Consider the following 10,263-nt stretch of genomic DNA (forward strand, 5'->3'; position numbering starts at 1 on the left):
ATGATTTGAACTCACTAACTATAAACCCATTTACAACAAAAAAGGTTAAAAAAGCTTTTAGCCGTCACATTGTGAACTGTAACCCTCATTAAAACGCTTCCGAATTTTGCGTCAAACAGCGCACACAATTCCAGTTTATTTTTGGGCTGAACGTTTCAATTATTATTACACACGCTAATTGAATGGCTACCAATCTATGCTAATATATATATTATTTATGCATTTTTCCGAAAATTTGTTTTCCTTCTCATTGTTGTTGGTGAACATTTGCGGGGCGCAAACCATAAAAGTTGTTCCATTGCTGCCGCTTTTACCATTTCAATTTGTTTGTTGATTTCTTTTTTGTGTTCCAGCTTTTTTTTTGTTGCTGTTCGTTGCGGTTGTTGTGCTGTGTGTGTGTGTGTGTGGGAATTTACATTTTCGTTTTTGCGCAAAAATTTCACAAACTAATTGTATGTAAATATGTCAAATGTATGTCGTCAACACCTGCATATTTGTGCGCGTGTGGCGAAGGGTGTGTGTTTGTATTGCATATTGACAATTTCATAAATGCGGTAACATTTTCAATTAAATATGCGCAGCTCCGGCAAACACAGCTGCACAAATCGCCACACACACGCACTTATGTAAGTGAATTTTTCAGCCACGCCCTCACAGAAAATAGGAGCAGACCATCCACCTCCCCCCATTGCCATTGCCATTGCCATCAATCCTTGGAAAGCCGATTGATATGTACAATGTACATATGTGCAGGTGTGCAGCTTTTTGGTCGGTTACAAATTGCAAATCAATCAATAAATAATTGAAATGAAAATCATTTTGCTGGTTTCAACTTATCTTCGGCAGACTCCCACTCCCACTACCACTCCCAAATGCGTTTCGCTTCGGATTGACTACGTATGCAAATGGGCGAAATTGTGTACATCTATCACTGGGATCGCATCAGAGCCCAAATCGAAATGGGCCAGACACAAAACTGGGCGGAAAGGTGACAGACGGGTAGTGAACAGGAGCAGGGAATAAATTTAGAGTCCTTCGCCAGGTGTGTGAGATTAGTAATAAACTAAATTGTGGATATATATCTTGTTTTCAAAGGCAAGTCGAAATTTTACAACTTAATTTAAAGTTTACGTGTTGCTACAAATATTTTTGTTTCAAAATATTATCAAAAGATCATATTGTTCAGTGGATTGAATAGAAAATATGAAGCATATATTTTCTTTACGAAGGATTACTTTATTTATTTTTCTATGATTATCCCCATAAGATTTAGAAGGCAATCCATTACAAAAACTTTAAGAAATCTATTTTTAAGAAATCTTTAAAAATCCTTTAATTTATTATGGTTCTTAATTTTTGTTCTTAAATATTTATATAAATAAATATTTGTTCTTAAATATTTATAAAGTTATATTTCGCTATCTTCAAAATAATAACCCATTGTTAGAGATCCCAGCAAATCCTGATTTTGTGGCTGCTATTCTGACATTTAATTGTATAATAAAAACAGTTATTTATTTTGTTCAGGAACCAATTGCATAAAATTCGTTTTCTCTTTTCTTTTGTATTGGAAATAATGCTGATAACCGATTTGGCGCCTCCCCAAGCCCGAAATGTTTGTCACTTTCAATTTGAAATTCTGTCAAAATTTCGGCATGCGAGGGTAAGGGGTTAAGTGGAGCGAAGAGTAGGCGGCACTTGGACGGGGGGAAGGGGGGTAAATTCGCTTAGCCAGCCACTCCAGTGAGCTGCATACAGCATCTACGGGTTAAATTTAATTTCCAAAAAGTTCCACTCTTGTTATTTCTTATTTCTTTTTCTTGTCTCACTTTTTTTGTTTTTTGTTAAACGCGACGCTTCGTTTTTGTCGTTATGCCAAAATCCCGCACAAATCCTTTGAGCCAGCACACGAACAGCTGCTTTTGGCCAGAGTCATATTGTTGTTGCCTCGCCGCTTTTGTTGCTTTAAGCGTTGCTGCTTTGGTTGCAGATTTACGCACCAACAAATCGTGGAATTTTATTTTGCAGCAGAGCAGTTCGTAAAATCGTTGGGGAAAACCCAAGAGGCGCGACATTTTCAATTTCGCAGCTGCATTTTGTCCAATACCCAACCCGATGGCCATCGATCCGATCTTGATTGCATTTTGTAAATACAAACAGCAGTAGGCTAGACACAACGCACACATTTAGTACAAAACAAAAGTCTCCCCATTGCGGCAACAATTCAATCAATTTGGACATTGTTAAGCTCGGGTGACAGTTCTCAGCAGGTCTTCGTTTTGTATCTTGAACAATCTTAATTATTTAACTTCAATATCTGTTTAAGTTCGATGAGTTTGTGGGGTTAGATTAATTTGGTTAGCCATCATTTAAGACAACATGCTTGAAGTTTCGCCATCTTCACAATTAGACAACTTTTTTTGGTTTTAATTTTTAACTGGTTATTGTTACGATACGCCAACGTGGCGTATGAATAATTTTTGGTGTTTTTGATTTCCTTAGAAATTTTGCAAAACAAATGTTTGTGTTTTGTTATTAAACTATTAAATTTATTAAACTAAAACAAAAATGTATATTTAATTTATCCAAAATGTAAATTGTGGTAGGCAGAATCACATTAGACAAGGATTCCTGCCAAACTGTATCGATGAAGTCTTTCTAACCACCTTATGCTAATAGCCTCAACGTATATAATATGTATAGATATTTAGCAAGTAATTTATTTGCCAGTAAATGTAATTTTAGGGACCATCCATTGGGGCTCGAAACGTTTTTAATTTCTAAATAAACTTTGCGGCTGTGCGAAGGATGCCGTATAGGCGATGGCGTGTCAGGATCAGGTCCTGCCAAAGAGGGGAGCAGCCTCCCCATCACCATCATCATCGCACAGCCTTGCAATCTAAATAAAGCCGAAAAATAACCCCGAAAACCCTTGAACCGAACTTTTCCCACTTGCAACGGCGCAAATGAAGTGCCACATGAGCAAATGCGAATGTGAGTGTGAGTGTGAGTGCGGGTGTGAGTGCGGGTGTAAGTGCATTTGAGCGAGTTGCAGGGGCGAGTGTGATTGTGCAAGTGTTTTTATTAAAACCGAATGACAAAGTTTTCCCTCGAACAGAAGCCAGAAGCCATCGTATTCCACAGCCAGAGAGAGCCCAAAACCCAACAACGTCAACAACAGCCAAAAGCTAATTTACACTTTTGTTGTTTCGGCTACTTTATAGACGGCATCGTGTGTGTGTGTATGTGTGTGTTTGTGTATGTGAGTGTGTTTGCGTGTGTCTGTATATCGCCATAATGGAAAAACTATTTTGCGAGGAACAAATGTTGTCAAAAAATTTGTGAATGCTAAAAAACAGTCAAGTGACTGTGAAATAAAGGAGGCGGGTCTCTGCGGTTCGTGGCAAAAGCGCCGAAAAAATATACATATATAAAATAAAAAAAAAAACGAAAAACGAAAACGGAAGGAAAAAAACAAATCAAATGTGTGAACTTTAACACTATTTACCGCCCAAAGAGTGTTCAGCGGAAAAAGTTTATTCATTTAGCTCACGGAGCGCAGACGGCAGCAGCAGCCAACCGCCAATCCAGTGCCACGCCCCCATTCAACTCCTTCCACTTGATGTATAGAGCATTTCGAGCTCATTTTGCACACAAGTGGTCTCAATTAAAATTACGTATGCCGTGTAAGCCCATTAGACTTGATACCGGTACGGATAGCATTATGTTCAAAGTTGAGCTTTTTCTTTATTATTAACAGGATCTTCCTTGTGGTCATACCTTTGGCAAAAGTCTGGCGAAAAACAATATGGATCAATTAAAAAGTATTTTTATAATCTAAATATTAACATATCACATTTGCTTCGAAGACTGATCTCATTCAGATTTAAAAATCTCTTCAATGCATGATCTAGTTCTTGTTAATCCCAAATACTGTTGACAACTACATTAAAATTAAAAGAATTCTGTAGTAAAATTGTAAACAGTTTAGTGCTAATAATTCACCAAAAATAATACCCAATATGTTTGACCATTGTAATTTTTTGGATAAAAATCTAATTTTAATATTTGTAAAAGATTACTTTCTTAAAAAAATATGTCGGTTGCACTGTTTGTGTAGTTGGCACCCTGTCCGCTTTAAACAATTTATGTGAACGTGAGTGAAAATGAAAAACCATCCAGAAAGAAATCGGGGAAAATGCTACAAGCCACCCAGCGGGACAAAAAGAGCCTGCTGTCCACTAAAGTGTTAACAAAAAACCGCGAAAATCTGTGGCTAGTCAATGTGGGTGACCAACTCCTTTCCATTTTTTTTTTTTTTTGTGGCCAGCGGGCTAAATTGGTGAAGGTGTGGGGTGGTCATAGTTATTCTGGCGCTTCTAGTTGTCCCGACTCAACTCGCTTGGGTTAATTGTTTTTATTTCGCTAACTCGCCGCGAGAAGCGTGAAAAAATTCAACGAAACGAAACGAGAACCGAACCACCGCAGAGCTTTGAATAACTTTCAGCTGCCGCAAAATATTGGCTTAACGTGCCGGGCGTTATATTTTCGGTTTGCATGCAGAGCCAAAATAAAAAAGGAGTCAAACAAAGGGAATATAAGTAAGAAAGAAAGAGACCCGTGGCTAAGCCGGACTTTGTGGTCCTCCCACCAAGACCCCACCACCTCCACCACCATTTCTCCACCCGGTCCAAGTTCATTTGCAGTTTTTCTTTGCTGAGCCAAGTACAACACAAATAATGTTTAGGCTTCTGTGGGACTCAGAAAAGCGACACGGTGGATTGCAGCAGCAAAAAGTTATGAATGGGACGAATGTGAATGATAAATGATCTGGAGCTCAGACTGATCCAAAGCCAATAGCTTCCGTGAATGATAAATGTAAAAGTCGTGAGAGAAAAAACCTCTTTCGGCTTTTTTAAAGCCATTCAAATTTGGCCAGAAACAACAATTTTGAAGGCAAGTTTCAAAAACATTTTTGTCAGAAAACTATAATTTTTTTATATACACATGTATTTATTTGTACTATTATATTATTTATCAGTGCTCATACATTCAGAATCAGCACTTATTTTAAATTCAAAGCCTCTGTAGACCCAGTAATATATGTACTATCGACGATTCGATAATATAGAAAAGCTCTTAGACCGTTTGTATCAGATCGTGTAGCTCATTTAAAATAATTGGTTATTCAAACGAACACATTGGCTATGAAATGCAATATCAATTTGAGTAGTCCTTTAATTTGTTTTTAAAACTTACCCCCTTTATTGACTTAAATGTATTTATTTTGAGGCCTTTTGTTGGACGGTTGTTGTGTTTGGGTGTTCAGCGCAATTACACAGTCGCCTATGTAGTTAAACCCTTTATTTTTCTCTTGGATTTTCTCGTTTTTCAACTTCTCCATTGCAATGGCAACAATTGTTGTTTGCTGCTCCTGTGGTTGTTGTCCATTTCTCCCCCTAGAGCGCATGTATTCCCTATAAATTTTTTACGATTTTATGCAATTGTATAGTTTGCGAAAAGTTTGTTGCAGCCATTTTTCGGTGCCGCCGTCGTGGCATTGTTTTTAACAAAAACAACAATGGCGACTACAATGCACCAGTCGACCCAGTGCGACACGCCCACTTGCCGTCCTGCCGTCCTGACGCCCTTTTTACATCCTTTAACCATGGGCCGCCGCAAACGCGCCGAACAAATGAACTCGAATGTCCTTTATATGCGTTTAGTGTTTATTGTGCCATTTTCTATGCTTTTCTGTGTCCTAGGCTTTGCGCTAGAAAACTTTGCAACAATTTGTTGTAGCTTCTGCTTCTGCTCGGGCTGTTTGTGCTTTCGTTGTTTGCTGGTGGGAACACAAAAACAAAAAAATAGAATGCATCTTCAAGGCCCCAACGACCAACATCGATCCGTTTTGCAAAGCCTTTGGATTAAATTCTACATAATTCATGGAATTTCTTGTGCCCCAAAAAAAAACCCTAGACTTTAATGCGGCCAAGTCCTAGATGAGTTCGGCCGGAAGTTGGAAGTTAGCGGAAAACTTTGTGACACATTGTATCCCTGCTTGTTTGCTGACAGAATGTCCTGGCTTCAACTTTTTCTTGATGCCACTGGTCTGTGCTGTTTTGATTTAAACGAAGTTGATCTTTAAAAATTCAAACAATTGTTTTGCTTTAACAAAAGACGGACAATATTATACAATTTTCTTTGGGGGTTAATGCAAAACGTTCATTAAACTATTTATAATATCGCAGATACACTTTTGGTTTTTATTTAGGCTGGAATCCTTTTTTCCAAAAATGTCGTAAATTTGTATTGTCAATTACACTCAGTTATAAAATGGACAGTTGACAAAGCAAAACGATTTTAGGGGGAAATTAAAAGTGACAAGAATGTGGAGAATTGCTTGAATGTACCCCTATGTATAAAAATACATAAAATACAAATTGTATAACATACATACATACCAATGAGAAAAAGCTGTACCCCCTCTGATCTTTTCACTTCTTGGCTGAAAAATATGCATATTTTGTTTGCCCTTACAAAAAATACACCATTCTGCCCTATCCATCAATTAAATATTTCGCTTGTTCAGCTATGGTCCATTGGGGCTCTATGGCATTTTTTTAAAGCTTTATTAAGCAACTGCAATGGATCCGATGTGGAATTTTATTGGCACCGCCAGCCACCCACTCCCGCAACTCCCTTGTGCAGTTGTCGCGGCTTCCTTTCATAGACAAATATTGCACTGGCTGATGCCCTGCGGCAGACTTTCTGCACTTTCCTCATGAACTGGCACGTACTTTTATACCCTTTCTGGGGATGCTGTATATACGTTTTGCTTATATACGTTTTGTGCTGGAGACGTTTCTGACTTAATAAATGTCATCTCGGTGAGATTGTTATTTACTTAGTCACTCTTGAGATATTTTCGATTGAAAATCAAGTTAAATATAAAAAATCAAAAAAGTTAAATCAGTTGCAATTGAGTATAACGAAGCTTATTTTAATTCACATAGACCAAAATAAATATCTGTATTTTGTAACAGACTCTTATTTAAGAAACTCATATGGTGTGAATATATAAATACTATTAAATTATATTTTAAATAATACTTCCATAAAAAATATTGTATGTTTTGTAGCATTTTCAGAATTGAAAGTCTCATTTAAAGCTCTAATTCTTTAATAAGGCCTCTTGACACAGTCTTATTTTAAATTTTTGCTTCAATGACAATCTAAATTTCAGATATAAGTTGGGAATATATATGACCATTTAGAATCGCAACACTTAAGTATTTGATTAAGATAAAATAACAAAAACTCTTTTGAGAAATTAGACTGTATAGATAAACTAACAAATTGAGTATGTGACAAGTAAATTACCGCCAGGGTATATAGACTTTGCCTTCCCGACGTGACCCAGCTTTTCCATTTTTTAATGCCGCTTTCAACGATCTGCGGGGCCTCACATGCCACCATGTTCTCCATGACTCCGTTTTCCGAGGGCTTGGCCCCGTCCTGTACACAGCATGGAAATGTCGCGGTTTTTGCTTTCCTCGGCTTTTATTTCAGCTGATTTTTTTATTATGGCTCTTTTTGTTTTGCCGTGCCGCTGTTGTATTGCCGCTGTATTCCTGGCGGTGGTCAGTTACGGCCACGATGGTCACGATGGCCGCGGAGGACGTTCGTTCGGTACGGTTTATATTGAAAAATTTGAATGCTAGTAAAAAGTTTTAATTGTCGCCGCCACGGCTGTCACATGTTGGCCTGCATGGCGGGGTCATTTAAAAATGCAGTCGACACCGATGCCGCCGCTGCAGCCCGTTATTGTTAACAATATTTTTCAATACAATTTTCCCTTGATTAAAATATGCAATGCACTTGTTTTCCGCCGGGGCATTCGGCCAATCTATGCCGGCTTAAAGTCACAGCTCCTCCTGCTCCTCCTCCTTTAACAGTAGTTTATGTGCTGGCGAGCATGTGCCGATTGCAAGATGCATTTAAAATAAATGTTTATTTTGCAAATAAATCTGCTAGTCTTATTGGCTCAATGAGTTTGGAGCTATGCTGCTGATGCTGCTCCAGTTTCATGTTTCCAGAAAAAATAAAAAAAAAAAACGTTTCGTGCCCTTTTCGTTTACTTTGTGCATTTATAATTTACACTCTCCGCCTTGTCTAGCTTGTTGTTTATCTCCCGGCTCGAAAAGTTCGAACTGGGTAAAAGTTTTTAATGAGCAACGACGTTGGACGTCATCGTCTTAGCCCCGCTCCTCTATTCCACTATATATATATTGCACGCGGAATTTCTTGCTGAAATTTGTTGTGCATCTTTGCAAAATTTTGGAGTGAAATCGTGACAGGAAGATGGGTGGCTTTGCGGGGGACAAACAATTATCAAAAGCTTTAAGTTTTCCCAGAAATGTTATAATTTAATCATAAGCTTATCCAATTATGTTCGCAGTCAGCAATTTGGCCCATCTTAATCAACTGGGTTTTCACCTTGAGTATAATGCATTCGAATAACAATTGTACAACTTCCGTTAACAGGTTTATTTAATTTCCACAAAATTTACTAATTCATGTACCTACAAATTTGTATTAAATTGACTTAAATTGCTTTTAAGGAATTAATAAAGGATGATGACGTTAAAAATTGATTTAAATCTGTTTGTAAGTGCTGTTATAAAAAGCATTTGCTTGTAAATTGAAAAATTAATTCATGTTTTCCTTAAGCAAGGACATTTTTAATAAAAATCAAGGAATTTTGTTTTCTGGGTGTATATTTAAATTTTGTTTTAAATAAATCAAATGTTAAATATTTAATATATAAATCAATATTTCTTTAATATTAAATACATTTTATATATTCCTTTTGCTCTTGGCAACAATTTCTAGGAATCTGCTTTTGATGTACATCACAGCTTCAGCATTATACGAATCCTTCAAGATGATTTCCTGTATTTATCCTGCTGACTTTACATTTAATCATTCAGATTTTCAAACGGCTGGCTGCTGGGCTGCAGTCTTTATTTATTATGGTTGTGGGCGCTGCATGTTAATCTCCTAAAGTGTGGGTCCTGCATCCTTTTTTGGGCGGGAGGCGTACAAAGTGCATTCAATTCCAAGTGCAGGTCAAGTGGCCGCCAAAGCAAAAGCCGCAACGTGAGCACATGTACGAAAACAAACCACTCTCCATTTTGGTTGCTCTTTTTAGTCCTTTTTAGAACATCGAAAAGCTGCACATGCGCAAGGAGTAGAACGCTAGGGATTGGGTTTGGGGGAATGGATTACTGCTCCTGGAAGCATAAAGACAGCATTTGGTCTTCACATTGCCGGATATTTGCGGCATTTGTTCAAGGTGACGGGCGTCATCTTTGTTCACCCGGCAAAGCATGCAAATCTGTCAACAAATTGGCGGCGATTACAGACACTGGCCATTTCCCACTCCAACTGCCACTTCCACACCCACTCCCACACACAAGTTCCATGTTCGCCAGACCGGTCAACAATTTAGACATAATTTGAAAGCGGCTCTTCGTTCCACACGCAATGTCGCTTACGCAATGGCCACACACACATCCAAATTATGCATAATGGCAAGTGGGTAAGTGGGTAAGTGGGCTAGGGGGTAAGCCGCCAGGTGTGATGGCCTGGGAAATCCACCGTGCCCATGACCATAACCAACCCAAGCCTCCCCCACCATAAATTGGCATTAGTTTCGGGCGCGGTGGCCTTTTTTGGGTGCAACAACATCGCCGGTGGGCAGTCATCGGCAGCTTAATAACTTTTATGCGTGTTTGCATATCGCTCATGCATCGAATTTGATGGAAACTAGCCCCCCCTTCGACCAATGCACCGCAGGGAAGCATGAACAAATTTGATAGAAAAAAGTCGACCAAAGGGATTGTAGTTGGGGAATTCGATTAAAAACTGTACCAAATAAATTTCGATAGAGCTGATTGGTGTCCGAATCCTAAAGCGATTTCTTTCATTGCATTTTAGGTGGATCTATCCACCTCTTTTCAGAGTCAATAAAGAGTCAGCCGGGCACTTTTATAGCAGAATTTGAAGCATTTATTGTATTCCGCATTATGCATGTTATGGTAGGAGTGATACTTATCAACCTACTGTCACCAGCTTATGATGAAGTGTACGTTATGAGGGGTGTATGCTAAACAACTCCAGGTGTTTGACACTTTATGATGGGTACATGTAATGCTGAATATATTAGGCAACACCCAGGTGTTTGTGGTAAACAACAAG

This window comes from Drosophila elegans, unplaced genomic scaffold (genome assembly GCF_018152505.1).
Source record: "Drosophila elegans isolate 14027-0461.03 unplaced genomic scaffold, ASM1815250v1 contig_814, whole genome shotgun sequence".
NCBI lineage: Eukaryota > Metazoa > Arthropoda > Insecta > Diptera > Drosophilidae > Drosophila > Drosophila elegans.